An 18190-nucleotide genomic window follows, 5' to 3' on the forward strand; every position below is an offset into this window, starting at 1 on the left:
CGGACCTGGAATCTCGAGAGGTGTGCTGCTTACCGAGAGCTCACATTCAGGATGTGACTGAGAGGCTTACCAAGCTGATCAAACCTTCTGATCGCTACCCCTTCCTGCTTCTCCATGTAGGAACTAATGATACAGCCAAGAATGACCTTGAGCGGGTTACTGCGGATTATGTAGCGCTGGGAAGAAGGATCCAAGAATTCGGAGCGCAAGTGGTGTTCTCGTCCATCCTCCCTGTCGAAGGGAAAGGACTGGGCAGGGATGGTCGAATTGAGGACGTAAATGCGTGGTTGGTGTCGCAGAGAGGGCTTTGGTTTCTTCGACCATGGGACTCTGTTCCGGGCACAACGATTGTTAGGAAGAGATGGGATCCACCTAACGAAGAGAGGAAGGCGAATATTCGCGGGAAGGCTTGCAAACCTAGTGAGGAGGGCTTTAAACTAGGTTCGTCGGGGGACAGTGACCAAAACCCTGAGGGGAGAGGGAAAGTCGGATACTGGGAAGAAATGCAGAGAGGAAGGAGCAAGAAAGGAGGACCCCTGTCTCGAATGGAGAAGATAGGGCAATCAACTGGTTACCTGAAGTGTTTGTACACTAATGCGAGAAGCCTGGGCAACAAACAGGAAGAACTGGAGGCCCTGGCCCAGTCCAAGAAATATGACTTAATTGGGATAACAGAGACTTGGTGGGATGACTCGCATGACTGGAGCGCTGTCATGGAAGTGTATAGACTATTCAGGAAGAACAGGCAGGGGAGAAAAGGAGGAGGAGTTGCGCTATATGTAAGAGAGCACTACGATTGCTCTGAACTCCAGTATAAAGAGGGAGAAAAACCTGTTGAGTTTATGGGTTAAGTTTAAAGGAGCAAACAACAGCAGTGATGTTGTGGTTGGTGTCTGCTATAGGCCACCGAATCAGGTGGATGAGGTAGATGAGGTTTTCTTTGGACAACTGAGCGAAGCTGCCAGATCGCAGGCCCTGGTTCTCGTGGGGGACTTTAATCACCCTGACATCTGTTGGGAAACCAATACGGCAGCACACAGGCAATCCAGGAAGTTTTTGGAGAATGTTGGGGATAACTTCTTGACACAAGTGCTGAAGGATCCGACAAGGGGCCGTGCGCAGCTTGACCTTCTGCTCACAAACAGGGAGGAACTAATAGGGGAAGTAGAGGTGGGTGACAACCTGGGAAGCAGTGATCATGAGATGGTAGATTTCAGGATCCTGACCAAAGGAAGAAAAGAGAGTAGTAAAATACACACCTTGGACTTCAGAAAAGCAGATTTTGACTCCCTCAGAGATCTGATGGGCAGAATCCCATGGGATGCTAACATGAAGGGGAAAGGAGTCCAAGACAGCTGGCAGTATTTTAAAGAAGCCTTATTGAAGGCACAGAAAGAAACCATTCCGATGTGTAGCAAGAGAGGCAAACAGGGTAGGAGACCAGATTGGCTTACAGGGGAAACCCTTGGTGAACTTAAGCACAAAAAGGAAGCTTACAAAAAGTGGAAACTTGGACAAATGACCAGGGAAGAGTTTAAAGGTATAGCTCGAGAATGCCGGGGGGTTATCAGGAAGGCGAAAACACAAATGGAATTGCGACTGGCTAAGGATGTGAAGGATAACAAGAAAGGTTTCTACAGGCATGTTAACAAGAAAAAGGTGATCAGAGAGGGTGTGCAGCCCCTAATGGATGAAGGAGATAACCTAGTGACAGATGATGTGGGGAAAGCTGAAGTACTCAATGCTTTCTTTGCCTCTGTATTCACGGACAAGGTCGGCTCCTGGACTTCTGCGCTAAGTGATGCAAGATGGGATGAAGATGGACAGCCCATGGTGGGTAAAGAACAGGTTAGGAACTATTTAGAAAAGCTAAATGTACATAAATCCATGGGTCCGGACTTAGTGCACCCGAGGGTACTGAGGGAGTTGGCAAATGTCATTGAGGAGCCTTTGGCTATTATCTTTGAAAAGTCGTGGAGATCGGGAGATGATTGGAAAAAGGCAAATGTAGTGCCCATCTTCAAAAAAGGGAAGAAGGATGATCCAGGGAACTATAGGCCGGTCAGTCTTACCTCGGTTCCTGGAAAAATCATGGAAGGGATCCTTAAGGAATCCATTTTAAGGCACTTGGATGAGAGGAAAGTGATTAGGAATAGTCAGCATGGATTCACAAAGGGAAAGTCATGCCTGACCAATCTGATTAGCTTCTATGATGATGTAACTGGCTCGGTGGACATGGGGAAGTCAGTGGATGTTATATACGTTGACTTTAGCAAGGCTTTTGATACGGTCTCCCACAATATTCTTGCCAGCAAGTTAAGGGAATGTGGATTGGATAAATGGACGGTAAGATGGATAGAAAGATGGCTAGAAGGCCGGGCCCAGCGGGTAGTGATCAATGGCTCGATGTCAGGATGGCGGGGATGAGGGGATGGATTGCACCCTCAGCAAGTTTGCGGATGACATTAAGCTGGGGGGAGAGGTAGATACGCTTAAGGTCAGAGATAGCGTCCAGAGTGACTTAGACAAATTGGAGGATTGGGCCACAAGAAATCTGATGAGGTTCAACAAGGACAAGTGTAGAGTTCTGCACTTGGGACAGAAGAATCCCAAGCATAGTTACAAGCTGGGGACCAACCAGCTAAGTAGTAGTTCTGCAGAAAAGAACCTGGGGGTTACAGTAGATGAGAAGCTGGATATGAGTCAACAGTGTGCCCTTGTAGCTAAGAAGGCTAATGGCATATTAGGTTGCATTAAGAGGAGCATTGCCAGCAGATCCAGAGATGTTATTATTCCCCTTTATTCAGCATTGGTGAGGCCACATCTGGAGTATTGTGTCCAGTTCTGGGCCCCCCACTACAAAAAGGATGTGTACGCATTGGAGAGGTTCCAGCGGAGGGCAACCAAAATGATTAGGGGGCTAGACCGTATGACTTATGAGGAGAGGCTGAGGGAGTTGGGTCTGTTTAGTCTGGAGAAGCGAAGAGTGAGGGGGGATATGATAGCAGCCTTCAACTTCCTGAAGGGAGGTTCCAAAGGGGATGGAGAAAGGCTGTTCTCAGTAGTGACAGATGGCAGAACAAGGAGCAATGGTCTCAAGTTGGATATTAGGAAAAACTATTTCACTAGGAGGGTGGTGAAGCACTGGAATGGGTTACCTAAGGAAGTAGTGGAGTCTCCATCCCTAGAGGTGTTTAAGTCCCGGCTTGGCAAAGCCCTGGCCGGGTTGATTTAGATGGGATTGGTCCTGCTAGAGCAGGGGGCTGGACTTGATGACCTTCTGATGTCTCTTCCAGTTCTATGATAAGGGGATGGTTTGAGAACATGATCTTGGTAACTAATTGAGCATTCATTATCAGTGGGAAATAGGTCAATTGAGTTACTATAGAGAACTTTCTGGGTGTCTTGCCCACATGCTCAGGGTTTAGCTGATCGCCATATTTGGGGTCGGGAAGGAATTTTCCTCCAGGGTAGATTGGCAGAGACCCTGGAGGTTTTTTGCCTTTCTCTGTAGCATGGGGCACAGATCACAGCTGGAGGATTCTCTGCATCTTGGGGCCTTCAAAGTATTTGAAGGCTTCAATATCTGAGACATAGGTGAGAGGATTATTCTAAGAGGGGTGGGTGAGATTCTGTGGCCTGCACTGTGCAGGGGGTCAGACTAGATGATCATAATGGTCCCTTCTGACCTTAAAGTCTATGAGTCTATGAGCGAGGCAAATGGTAACAACAGCCTCTCAGACCTTCAAATCTCTGGGTCTCCTCCTAAATGTGCAAAAATCTTTGTTAGAGCTGACTCAGGACCTGATTTTCATAGGAGCAAGACTCAATTCGAAGACAGCACGCTCTTTCTTACCCACTGAATGTTTTACTGTGATTCAAGACCTTGTACATACGCTAATACATGTTCCAACGCTTCTCGTTTGCGTTTGTTTACAACTAATGGGGCACATGGCTGCTTCAACTACTGTAGTTCAAAACGCAAGGTTGCATTTTTGCTGCCTCCAACACTGGTTGGCCACAGTTTATACTCCAGTGAAAGACAGCGTCCACAAAGTAGTGGTACTACCACCACATGTGCAACAATCCCTGCAGTTACTGGATCAAGCCATACAACCTCATGATGGGCATTCCCTTCCATCACCCACAAGCGTCAAAACAAATTACCGGTTGGGGAGTGCATATGGACAACCTCACTGTCCAAGGTCGCTGGTCCATGCAGGAGATGCTCTTACATATCAATGTTCTCGAGCTAAGAGCAGTACGACATGCATGCCAGCATTTTCAGTCCCATATAAGAAACACAACTACCAGAATCCTCACGGACAATATTGCCACTATGTATTATGTGAACAAACAGGGAGGAGCTTGCTCCCGATCCCTCTGTATAGAAACAATGTGCTTGTGGAACCGGTGTATCCGCAACAACACCGTGTTGATGGCCTCCTATCTACCGGGCATCCACAACTCTATTGTGGATTCATTCATGAGCACGAATGGGAAATTCACACAGCCTGCATCGTATTTTCACCCAATGGGGATTTCCTATGATAGACCTATTCGCAACTTCAGCCAATGCCAAGTGTCTCAACTATTGCTCCAGAGCGGGAATAGGATGCCATTCTCTGGGAGATGCCTTTCTCTGTCACTGGGGAACTTCATTACTATACGCTTTTCCCCTGGTCGTCCTAGTACCCAAGATTCTGGAAAAGATCACCATAGAGAAGGCCTGAGTAATTCTCATAGCCCCAGCGTGGGCACATCAGCCCTGGTATTCAACACTCCACCAGATGTCCATCAGAGCACCGTATACTCTTCCTCTTCTCCCGAACCTCTTGACTCAGGACAACGGCTCCCTGTGTCATCCGAAACCCGAAACCTTGCACCTCACGGCATGCATGCTAGTTGGTTCAACTCTGCTGAACACTCATGTTTACAAAGAGTCAAACAAGTATTAATACACAGCAGGAAGGATTCCACTTGAGCAACTTATCTAGCCAAATGGACCAGATTTAAGGCCTGGTGTGACACTAATAATATGGATCTGCACGTGACTAATGTATCCCAGATACTTGATTATATTCTACATCTTCACAACACAGGCTTTGCAATAACCTCCTTGAGTGCATTTAGCAGCAATTAGTGCATTTCATCATGTGGAGGAGGGGTTCTCCTTGTTTGCTCAACCTACCACAAAGAGGTTCCTGAAAGGACTCATAAACCTTAACACACCACGGTGACCACCACCACCACCTTCCTGGAACCTGGACCTTGTTCTGGACTCATTGACACGCCCTCCCCCTTTGAACCATTAGCTACAATATCATTGCAACTCCTTACCACTAAACTTCTATTTCTGCTTGTCCTTACATCAACTTGCAGTGAGAGCGAGACAGCAGCGTTCATGTCATCACCACCCTATACGGTCTTTGCTAAGGAGTCAGTGATGTTGAGATCCCACCTGGCATTTATTCTGAAAGTTTGTACAGATTTTCACATCAACTAACCGGTTGTTCTTCCCCTGTTTCTATCCCAAGCCTCATACTTCAATGCAAGACTCAGTATCACACACACACTGGATATAAGGAGGGCACTGGCGTTTTACATCGAAAGAACGCGACAGTTCAGGAAATTGGACCGTCTAATAGTGTCACTAGTGGACAGCTCCAAGGGACAACCCTTAACTTCCCAGTGCATTGCAAGACAAATAGTGTCATATATTACCACCTGCTACTCCATACATAACAAACCTCTTTCCTGCCCACCTAGGGCCCATTCTACTAGAGCAGTAGCCACTACTACAGCCTTTCTAAGAGGTGTCCCATTTCGAGACATTTGCTGAGTAGCAACATGGTCCTCCCATTGTTCCTTTATGAAGCACTACGCTGTAGTAAATCAATTTGCTGCCGATTCCTCGGTGACTATGGCAGTTCTCTCTCGTACCCAAAAGCCTTAATTCTGGAGCCCTCAAATGTTTGGGTACTGCTCCAAAGTCACCAGGAATGGAGCACTCACGGGGCGACAAGAAGAAGAAGAAGAAGAAGAAGTTACTCACCCTGTGAAGTAACGATTGTTCTTCGAGATGTGCCCTATGGGTGCTCCACGACCCACCCTTCCTCCCCGCTCTGGAATTTTATGTTTCTCATTTCAGATAGCGGGTGAGAGGAACTGAGTGAGGACGGACCGCGCACAACAGATCAAAGGCGCGAATGCTACCAAAGGTAGCCACGCATGCATGGTCTGGTGGACCACGGCTCTGATAGCTCTCTGATTTGTGGCGCTGGGACGGGACCTGACACCAGGAGTGGAGCACCCATGGGGCACATCTTGAAGAACAATTGTTACTTCACAGGGTGAGATAAGATCTTCTTATTTCAGGCCAGCCTTCAAGTCAAATAATGATTGTTTACTCTGACTGGGGTCTCAAGTTGTTTCCTTTTTGTCTTTTGTATCAGTGTGCGCCAGGACCTTCCCCAGACCAGCAGAAGACAAAAGGACAGATAGCTTCCCATTGATAAGTGGTTCCCAACCTTTTTTATACGGTGGACCGACAAATCCATTCACAAACTTTTAGCGGATTGGTAACATTTTATTTGCATATTCATGAATATGAAAATAAAATGTTACCAGTTCACCAAAAGCCCCGACGCCCAGAGCTCCTGTGAACAGTTGACTTCAGCTCTGGCAGATGCACATGGTGGGCAGCTGCTGAAGCTGAAGCTGGATGTTTGTGGTAGCTCTGGGGGCCAGGGCTGGGGTACACTTGAGCCCCTCACCATTTAGAGCTCCCCCTAATGCCAGCCTCCTTTTTCCTAAGCCCTACTACACCCAACGTCCTCAACCCTTCCCATGCCAGCCTCCGGTCCCCAATATTAGCCCCATCCCCAGAGCCCCCCATTGCCAACACTCCATGTCCTAAAGCCCGCCCACCCCGAGTGGTGTATTCTAATCCTGTCTGCCAGAGCCGCCGTGATCATGGCCTGTCACTGGTCCAAGGACTGGCAGTTGGGAAACATTGATATACATTCTCCTTGGGCAAGGATGCTTTTTCTTCTCTGCTCCTACCTGTCATGGAAAATTACTTGGTTAAACCTAAGAACCAGGTGGCATGGTCATGTCTTTCTCACATCAACCGCTGCTTAGACGTAAAGGCCAAACAAGGCTGTTCTGAAGTTAAGTTGACCACTCTGTCATCAAGGCTTCCTGGAGCAGCAGTGAAGGCTTACATTTGCACATTTAAAATCATAAACAATTTCATACCTCATATTTCTAACTTTTCATGCAAGAATGATACATGCTCCAAAATAAGATATACATATCCAGCAGACTGTGCCATTAAAACTGATGGGTTACTTGAGGCATTTTTCCAAAGCACCTTTGAGTTATGCATATTTATAAGCAAATTTCATAAAGTATTGGGTGGGGGAAATTCTCACATAGGGAATGGAATTCATGAAGAAGAAGGGCTATCTTGATTGTTGTATGGGCGACCGAAGGCGGGGGAGAAGAAATGTCAGAAACTCCTTCAGGGGACCAGAGAGTAGTTTGCTACGAATTTGAGCATCTGGGACACACAGGGACTACGTCTACACTGCAGGCTTCTTGTGCAAGAACTGTTTTGTGCAAGAGTTCTTGTGCAAAACGTCTTCCACAAGAGCGCGTCCACACTGCCCTGTGCTTTTGTGCAAGAGTGTCTATGGCAGTGTGGATGCTCTCTTCCGCAAGAAAGCTCCAATGGCCATTTTAGCATAGGGGTTTCTTGTGCAAGAAAATCATGTTACCTACACTGCCTTCTTGTGGAAGAGCTCTTGCGCAAGAGGTCTTATTCCTCATGGGGAGAGGAATAACTCTTCCGGAAGAAGCCCTGTTTTCCAGCGCTTTACTTTAAATTTACTTGCACAAGAACGTGAGTGCAGTGTAGACACTCGGCAAGTTTTTGTGCAAGAACAATTGTTCTTGCACAAAAAGCCTACAGTGTAGATGTAGCCAGAGAGACTGTCATGATATGTGGATTTACAGGATTCTGTGGGTGGATTGTGACCTGAAAAGGATGGGCAGAACAAGCAAATATCCACTATCCCTATAAAAGTGGGGGATACTGCCTTGGAATGCTCATTGATTTGGAAGGATTTGATGAAGCATCATTGGATACTGCCAGGTGGAAGTTTAGAGCTGGAGTGTATTTATGGAGAAAGGAGATTCTGCTCAATGGCTGAGACCCTCATAGAGGAGCAGGCTATTCAAGTGGAAGTGGGTAAGAGTAGTCAATAGGCTACTGTCCTCAGCCAGTCAGTATAGGACAGACTAGAGCCTCTTCCTAAGAGGAAAACAGGGGTCCCACATAGGAGAACACTGAGTCAGCATGCAATAAGGGACAAGGGCATGAAGTAGAATCAGAAAATCCTAGACCAAAGAAAAAGGCAGTAGGAAAAGGGTACGAAGGGAAAGGTAATTCAGAACAGGGCAATAGGGGGAAAGAGTATTGTGTTGACAGAGTTAGAGAATGCCATGTACCTTGGCCACCAGAATGGTGGGAAGAAAAACCAAAGAACTGATTTGGGTGGCTTGGAGAACCAGATTCCCCAGTTATTGAGCAAAACGGGAAATAGCAACATGCCTGAACCCAGACCAAAGGAGGAGACTGCAGAGAGAATATACAAGCAGGCTGCCTCTGGTGTGAAGGGCTATGAGCAGAAAAAGAGTTATGGAGATGTCCCCCCCACAGTGAAATGTGACTTCTGTGGGTTGAAGAGGGACAGCCACTCTGTAGAATAAGTGTGAGCACAAAGAGTCTAATGCAGGCCCAGGAGAAATACAGCCTGCAGGCCAAATCCGGCCCACCAAACCACTGGATCAGGCCTGCAGATGCTGCAGGGAGCCCCAGGAAGGTTCCCCGCTTGCTTCGTCCCACCCATACACCACTCAGAAACACGGTTGGGGAGCAGTTTTTCTTTTAAAACTGTGAGTCCACAGGGAAGGGGGGAAAGATTTAGGAGCTGCTCCCACCCCCAGCACAATCCAATTGGCTGGTTTCTGTCCAGAACCCGCCAATGGGAGCTGCCTGTTTCAGTAACAGGTAGCTACAAAGCACAAGGGGCTGGCTCCAGAGCACATTGCTGCAGCCTGTGCAGGGGTGGGGCAGGTAGCAATTTTCCCTCTAAGATGACTGGCAGCAGCACAGTTTCACAGGTGATTAATCAGCCTTGCCCAGTGCATCTCGGGGCTCTGTGCAGGGAGCTGACTGACTGGACGGGGCTGATTAATCATTTGTGAAGCTGAGCTGCCTCACAGCTTAGAGCAGTAGTCGCCAACCACCACTCTACTGGTAGATCTTGGAGCCTCCGGCAGGTGATCCTGACTGGTTTGGCCAAGAGACTATCAAGTGCTAGCACTTCAGCTGCCCCTCCCCCCTACTGCTGTGCATCTCCTGCCATTTGCTTAGAGTTGCTCCCCCCCTCCCGCTCTCCCCCCAGCCTCCTGCTTGCCGTGCTGGGCAGGAGAGGGAGAAGAGGAGCACTGATAGTTAACAGATGAAGCTCTACTCTGATACCTCTGACACCAATCTATTATCCCAGTTAGTATTCTTGGGTGGGGGAGTGGAGGGGAGGGTTTGAAGTTAGGGGTGTGTGTGTGCGCACATGTGTGCACACTCAGGATAAACTAAAGAGCCAACGAGCCAAGTGATAAGGAAGGTACAGGATGGAAGTGAGAAGACAGAGGAACAGGTATTTGACCCCAGTCTTTCAGAGATCTTAGAGGAGAGAGATCTCTGCCCCTCACAGGCCCTAGGAAGAGGGCTGAAAACACAGCATGGCTACCCTGGATTGTAAAGGTGTTGGTGGAAGGAATGTAAATAAGGAGCATACACAGTCAGTGGAGTCAGAGCCCTTTCTGTGGTGCTAAAGGTAGGAGCAGAGTCACTCTGCTGTGTGTGCACACACATCAACATACTGCCTATCTGTCTAAAAGGGTTATTGCTTTATCTGTAATTTCCCCTCTTTGCACCAGCTTGTGTACTTGGGTCAGTGGGCACAATATTCTCCATGGTCTCCTTCCTAAGCTTCTCTATGATGCACATGGCAGAGGAGCTAACTCCTTGCACAAGTTCCAGAAATCCTGTGCTACTTAAACCACTGCCTTTCTGGCTCAGTGTTTAAGGCTCACGGAAATGAAGAGCCTTGTGAATTACAAACTGGAACTTTCTTTATTGCACAGAATGACTCTGTTGGACTCATTCATGAAATATTTCCCAGCATGAATATTTCCTGGTGCTTTGTTTCCATCAAGATGTGATTCATGTTCATAGGTGGCCACTTAACTCTCTTTATAATCTCTGTACTTTGCAGGGTGTGCTCTGGCAGTAAAATGCTCTCCTGTGCTTTAGTGATAGCTTTAGGATAAATAGCACTATTTTCATTGTGGTTTGTTTTTTGTTTATATTTCATCTGCCATTTGAGCAGTAATTCACAACACTTCACAATATAAATAAAGCACCTTCAAGTTCCTGGAGGGAAGGGCCATTACACAGAGAACAATTAGAAAATTCATCAGATGTAGATAGTAAGGCAAAGCAGATAAAAACTGCAACAAAGAAAGTTGATTTTTTTTCATTTAAGAAGCTCTATCTTTCAAAATCTTTTAAGATGCTCCGTTGCAGCCCTCCCATTGAGGTAGTGATGATAACAACTATCTTGTACTTAGTGCTTTTCATGAGGTTATCATGCATGTGTAATTCCATTAACGTTAGCATGAGCTGGTCAGAGCAGAGACCTCTAAGTTTTGGTTTGTGCTACTCAATAGAGAACCAGGCGTTTTGCTGTTTATATATTAAAAGAATAAAATATATATTGTTGAAATCTGTTAGTTGTGTTTTCCACTGCATTCTGCTAGGCCTTTTGTTATCCTGCTGTGGCACAAATGGAAGCAAAATGCTCACAGAAGTGGGTCCCATTTGACTGTTGGGACTATGGATTCATGTTACAGATAAACTTAGTGTTCATCTATAAAAGAAAATGGCTAGCTTTTTCTCTTCTGGAGAAAAGTCAGTTTTGAGGCTATCTGGCAAATAGAAAATCTGAAGTTGTTATTCCTAGAAATCACAGGCTAAGTTTCCTGTAAGCTGTGCAAGGCCCTGCACAGAGGCTCAGAGCTCCTTGCACAGCAGGGAGCTCAGCTTACTAGCACGGGAGGGCTGTCTCTCTGAGCAGCTTCAAAGGGAGGACCTCTGAGAGCAGGAGGGAAGAGAGATAAGGAAAGAATGAGTGGCTGGGGAGAGAGTTGTAGGACAGGGGAGTTTGGGCACAGGAGGAGGGAGTAATTGCCTGGCAGGGGTGGGGGAATCCCATCTGTAGGAGGCAAGAGAGGCAGAGGCAAAAACTCAGCACTATCCTCAAGCCTCCTGGGGTGGGACAGGGCCTCATCCCAGGAGGCATACCTGGGTGGTCGACAAATACCTTTGATGTCAGCAGGGGAGCGTCCAGACTATCGCGCTTATCAGCTGTTTGTCGGCTCAGCGTGGCAGCCATGTAAATTTAAATGAAGCGGCAATTATTTAAATTGCCGCTTCATTTTACTATGTCCGGTAGCCTAATGTACATGCCTCTGTCGCCAGAGGCATGTAGTCTAGACGTACCCTAAGGGTATGAGGAGTGGCTGGATTTCTTAAAGGAGCGGCACGCGCACCTCTTCCAGCGCTGCCTGCAGATCCTGCCCCAGAGATACTTGTGCCTGGAGACTCGCAGTTACCGGTCGAGCTGCTCCTGTCCCCTCCCTCTTGGCCAGACATCTACTCCCCAGCTTGCCTCCTAGCTAGTTTCTGCATCCCCATCCCTATCCCACTCACTGGCAGCCCTGTCCTGCACACTGGATCCCTCATTTTTTGGCCCCACCTCTGTGTAGAGGGGCCCACAAAATCCACTAACCCTGGAATCCTAGAAGAGTTAATCTGTCCTGAGGCCTTGAACCTCAGTCCTACCTACCCTGCCTCCCTCCGCCCCCCACTATGGTGCTAGAGTGCTAGGGGAGTGAGGTGTCTCAGTTGAGGCCACATCATGACGGTTGGAGTTTTTGGAGGGATTGTTTCTTTTTGCATATCACTTGTGTGGTCCCCAACTGATTTTTCTTTGTGTCAGTGGCCTCTGACTGAAACCCCACCCTTCTCATAAATAAAGACAATGTTGAAACCTTTTGGGTTGGGCATCATATGTTGTTTAAAAATGAAGCCTGCCCAATAAGCCCCCAATTGTGGCCAAGCCCCCATCTGGCCACAGCATCATAACCCTCCTGTACCCCTGACACATACCTGAGCCCATCATACACCTGAGCCCCCTGTCCTGAGTCCCTCAAATCCCCAAATTTCTGCATCTCCAGTCTTCTGCCACAACACACATGCACCGTCCACACACTGCAAATCTGTGTCCCGAATCCCTGATACACCCAAAACCAAACTTGTGTACCCCCACATCCACAAGCTTGCAGCTTGCTCAGCATCCCAAACCTCCACCTGACCCTAACACTTTCCAATCTGTGGCCCCCTCCCCAAGCCAGCATCTCCTTGGCTTGCCCTGACATTTAAAAAGTGAACTTGGGTATGAAAAGGTTGGAGACTACTGGCTTGAGGCAAGAAAGAAAAAGATTTAACAGAATTTTTTGGAGTGTTGCAGATAACTAAAACTGTCTTAATGATTTTTTTAAAAATTGTTACAGTTTACCATGTATTAATTAGTATTGCATTAAGGTCAGATCTTTGCTATGTGGCAGCATGCTGGCTCTTATGAGTCAGAGGTAGCAAGTACGAGGTGTGATGCCAGTTGATTTGTAAGATAAAACCTTATTTGCAAGATCTTTGAAACATGCATCTGTCTATAAACCCTGAACCCATGTGTTAATTTGTTCTGGGGCTTCTACTTTTCCAGTTGCGGGGGGGACACACAAGGTGAAAGTTTCAAAGCAGAGAGAACTTGTATCTGTTTTTACAGGTCTATGTTTCACTGGCTCTTGTATAGTGTGGATCCTAAACATTCCCCAGAGAAACTGTATAAGCTTTAGTGAATGCCTTTTACTCTCCTTCCCAGTGTCAGTGAATATTGTTCTAATATTTGCAAGGAGAGCATGATTATTTCTAGTTGACTCATAGATTTGTTTAGCATCTTAAAGCTGAGCTATGTGTGGATAATATGCATTTTGGTATGTTTACTCACTTGTGTTGTTAGAAAGGATGATGATAGATGTACTCCGGGGTAGTGTTAATATTTTATTTGAGATTCAGTATTGAAAGTGTAACTCCTTGTTAACTATCCCTTGTTTTAATATTTTTTTTCTTCCACATCTATGGACTGTTTTTTTGTTTTTTTTTTAAAGATGTTTTTGTTTGTATTGGTGGTGCACATCCACATGCTACCTCAATATTGGTATTGAATATAAGAAATTTCCACCCGCCCACGGATAGAAAATGTTAAAGGAAACACTGATGGTGGTCTCCTAGAACTCTTAAAACCCACAGCTATGTGTCCCTCAGTATCTGGAGTGACCTCAGAGCAATTCACAGTTGTGGGGGTGAGCGAGTGCAGCCTGGGCTACTATCAGTGGACTTCAAAATATTGCAAGTTCCTCCATAGCCATCAGCCAAGGGCTTACAATGCAGCTGGCTTTTCTGCTGAGCAGCCAGTTGAGACTGTATGTTGCCAGGGTGCTGTTTAAGCAACTCGAGTATTATCTGGTGCTTGAAGCATGGGTTTGAAAACAAAGGGCTTGAACATTCTAATCCTCTCTGTGACATTAAATCCCTTGGGCAAGCTCTGTATTTTTTGTGCCTTAGTTTCTCCAGCTGTGAAACAGGGTTAATAATATTTACCTACTGCACAGTGGGGTTGTGGAGATGAGTAACTTGTTTGAAATGCAATATAAGAGTAATAGAGTATAAAAACAAAGGATGGCTATGGTCATTTAATCTGACCTGTATAACACATGCCATAAGACTTACTTGAATTAATGAGGAAGAGGCATAGTAATTCTAGCTTCCATTCTAACCTTTTTTCATAATTTTACTCAAACAACCTACTTTGTTGTTTATTTTTCCCACATTTAGTTTTAGCCCATAGGCCAGTGGTCCCTAATGCGGTGCCCGTGGGCGCCGGGCGCCCGCCGGGCCATTTATGTGCGCCCACAGAACAGACAATGTGGGCTGGCCCCACCCCTGGGCGTGCATGCCAGTGCTGGCCCCGGGGTTGCGGTGCATGCCGGTGCCAGCCCCAGGCGCACGGAGCCTGGGCGGCCCCTGCCCAGGGTCGCGGCCCATGCCGGTGCCGGCCCTGGGTGTGCGGCGCATGCTTGGCCCCGCCCCCAGGCCCGTGGCCCATGAGCGGCTCCACCCCCGTACACGCGGCATGTGAGCGGCCCTGCCCCCAGGCGCCCAGCAACCCCAAAATGTTGCCATAGGCCATGGTTTGAAGTGTGGGATGGAAATTCTAATAGAAAACAATTGACTTGTTCTGGAAGTGTATATTAAAATTATCTGTCCCTGCTTAGAAGTACCAATCAGAAATTTTGTGCTGGCAAAATTCTAACTAAAAAATGGTAAAAAATGATTTTTTGTTCAAACTTGGATCATCTTGTAGAGATAAATGAGAGATGAAAAATCAATCCCAGAAGTCTGAAAAAAATCGGTTCTATAGTTAAGATTTGAAAATGGAAAATTCCATGGACAACCTAGAATTGGCTGGTTTTTAAAAATCATTTTGAAATGAAAAACAGCTTAAATTCTTTATCTTTGATTAAATTCTGTGCTGAGGTAAATGTAGCACTATCATGGAATGTGTTTCACGATGATCTTATTTGAAAGTTGTCATACTACATAGATTGCTATTAATTAATTTACATGTTCTACTTTTTATTCTTTTCTTTCATTAAGCAAGTAAAAGCTTTTTAAAGAAAAAAGTAATTAATGGAAACATTAAGGATGGGTAAATAAATACTCACAAATCAAAACTGAATATGAAGGACGCGGAATCAAAAACTTAAGTCAGGAAAGTGAACAATTGTGGCTGACATTTGAGCCTTATATCTGTATAGAACTTAAAATATCTCAGTGAAATCAAGTGAGCAAGGCAGGTTTGAAGAAAATAAAGAGTTCAATGGGTTAGCTAGTGTGCAGATGACTTCTTTATTTCCTTTTTTTTCCTATCACCAGTCAATAGAAGTAAAATTTGAATGTAGCCATCTTATTATAAACTTGGAAATGAGATTGCTGAAATGGGGTAATAAAATTGTTGGGGGAGCTTCTGTACAGAGTAAGGAAATTGAACCAGACAGCAGAGGGAATAAATGAATGTACTAACTCACACTGTACATTGATGGCTAGAGAATGTAAAGCTCACACCACTGTTTGAAACCTTGAGGAAAATGTGATCAGACTGAAAGACAAGAAGCATCTGGAGAAAGAACAGAAGCTTCTGTTCTATTTGAATTCTACAACTGCCGTAGATGCATGTCTTATTTCATCATAGAGTGGTGTAATACATATGTGCTATAGTTACATGGAAAATGTGTAAGTATAATGTTAACTTGAAAAATATTGTGAATTGCTAGGTGATATTATGTGACTTACAAGTATTTCAGGTTTTATAATGCACAAAATATCAGATTAAACAAATCAGTGGGAATGCATCAGCTCCATTGCTTTTAATGAACAGCTAATTGCATCAATCTAGCAGTCCAACCTTGATCACAGTGTGCATAAAAATTGCATCAAATATTTCCCAGAGTTATGGAAAATCTTTAATTTAGCAAAAGCTAAGATATAACAAAACATAAATTATTAAAACGGGGTGAAGCATTTTGTAGAAAAATACCCCTATAAATTCTGGGCTATAATATCAAATGCATTTGAAAAACAGAAAATGCTGCTTCTGCAAATGTGGATGCCTAATATTAATCAAAGTTTAGTTGCAATCCTGCTGAAATATATAACAAGATTTCCTAGTCCTTACTCTCTATAATTTTGACAGTTGTAATGAAATGCCGCTCTAAAGCGCACTTGTCAATGACTTAGGAGACTGGAGCAGATGTTGCCTTCTTAAAAAGCCAATATGAAGACTGTCAACCAATTTCTTTCAATTTGGCAGTACAGTGAGGTGTCTGATATTTGCAGGTTAGCACAATTTACAGAACCAATGTGAATTTGAGACAATATATGTGCTTCCCCCTTTGTAACTCTGACCCCCAAAGAAAAGAAGTTGCCTTGCAAGCCAGCATTGAGGGGTGAGTTGATTTTAGAAAGATCTGGTGTTTTAGAATAGTGTGTATGTAGTCAGGATGGCTGGAGTTATTTTGAAATAAGGGGCCTCCAGGAAATCCCACAGGTGCCCTGCTGTCTGCTCTGTCTAAACTCATCACAGCTCTATAGTTCCCCTTCCCTTGCAGCCCTTAAAGCTGCAGGCAGAAGGGAAAGCAGACCGTAGGTGGATTGGGATGGAGTGTTGCTACCTCCAGCACCCACCCTCCCCATGCTCTGGGCCTGGGGAAGCTGGGGCCGCACGCCCGCACTTCCCAGAGGAGTTGTGGGTGGGTGTGTGGCGGGGGGGGGGGGGGATGCCTTGGTTCCTCGCGATGGCCTGAAGCTGTGCTGGGACTCTGGAAGTGCTTCCTCTGCAAGAGGGAGCAGGTGATTCAGTAAGATTTTAGCAAGAATTTTCCCAGTGATGGAGAGGAGGGCTGTGCCTCAATAATTGCCACAGTGGATTCTGTCTCCCTTTTCAAAATGGTGTGTTAGCATTGCGTAAGTCATCAGAGGTTTCTACAGTGCACCAGATTTTGAAAAGCAGCAAATGAAATATGTTAGTCCATGTTTCTTCCCGCACTTTCAGTACTTTGGCTGGTATGCCATCAGCACCTTGTGCTTTATTGTTCTTCATTTGTTCAGTTGCTTTGAAGACCTCCTTAGGAGTTGGTGGGTTGGCAACAGTACCGTAACAAGGGCAGGACAAGCAGGGCACTCACCCTGGGCGCATCATAAGCAGGGGCACAAAGACACAATAAGTAAAAATAATAAGCTGCAGAAGTAAAGAGCGCGACGTGTGCTAACGTAAGACCCAGTTTACACTAGCCTAGCAATGAATGATGCTCTAGTAAGCTAAAGCTTATAAAAAATCACTTAACCTCTGCTGCCCAATACTAGAACGTATCAGGACTGTCAGTTTTCTCCATCGAGCATGAAACATCCCAAATTATAGATTTCAATGATATAATTGAGCTTGCAGCACTAACTGAAAGCATGACAACAATTAGAAATTGGTTGAATGGCACGTTACAGTAAACTTCCAATAATCAGGCACCTTTGGGACCCAGGGAGTGCCGGATTAGCGGATATGCCAGAGTATCAGGAGGTACTCTGGAAGGGGGCGTGAGGTGGGGGTCGGCAGGGAACGGTGCAGGCGAACCCTCTGCCTTTTGCAGGGAGGTGGAGGAAGCTCCATGCAGCCGCTGGCAACGGGCCAGCTGGGGCTGCAAGCAGCAGCAGCGGACTTGAGGAAGCAGCGCGGAGCAGCTCCAATTGTCCGGCTGGCCGGAGCACTTCCGGGTTCCAGTTGGTGCCGGACTATCGGGACTGTCGGACCACTGGATGCCGGACAATTGGAGTTTTACTGTACTACTTTCAGTTATTGGGTAAAACTCTCTGCTTTTCCTCCTGATAGAAAAAAACTGCCTGTTGCAGTCTCTCTTTTTCTAAATCTTACTACATTTGAAAGTGTGCTCACATAACGAAATGCATGCATAATTCAGTGATGAAAGCACTGCTGCTCAGGCATTTCAGACATTGAGACGCACCTGTTTAGGTGTGCTGCAGTCTCTATCTCCCAATAGCATATATGCTGCAGATCCTGCAGTATGTTTACTTTTTTTCAAGGCTCATGTTGGATTTTTTTAGTAAATAAGCCACGTTGTCAGTGCTCTAAGACACTGGCTTCCCTACATAGGCTCAAACATGCATGCAGAATGTCAGATTATTTGGGTATCTCTGTGTTTAAAACCTGCTGCCTAGATTGTAGGAATCTGCATATTTTGAAACTAATGATTAAACATTTTCTTGACCTGAGAATGCCTTTTGAAGAGGTTTTCTCACTTAGCACAGACGCCACCCACGAGGTGTTAACTTCTTATTACCTGTCTTACCATAGTGAATAGACTGATAGAT

General features: G+C 45.8%; 1 protein-coding gene across 6 annotated transcripts in view; it reads left to right on the forward strand.

Annotated features, from left to right (window-relative positions):
- RNF152 (ring finger protein 152) overlaps positions 1-18190 on the forward strand; it is a 242485-nt gene that overhangs the window by 90209 nt on the left and 134086 nt on the right. The window lies entirely within an intron of this gene.

Source organism: Pelodiscus sinensis, chromosome 2 (genome assembly GCF_049634645.1).
Source record: "Pelodiscus sinensis isolate JC-2024 chromosome 2, ASM4963464v1, whole genome shotgun sequence".
NCBI classification, from domain to species: domain Eukaryota; kingdom Metazoa; phylum Chordata; order Testudines; family Trionychidae; genus Pelodiscus; species Pelodiscus sinensis.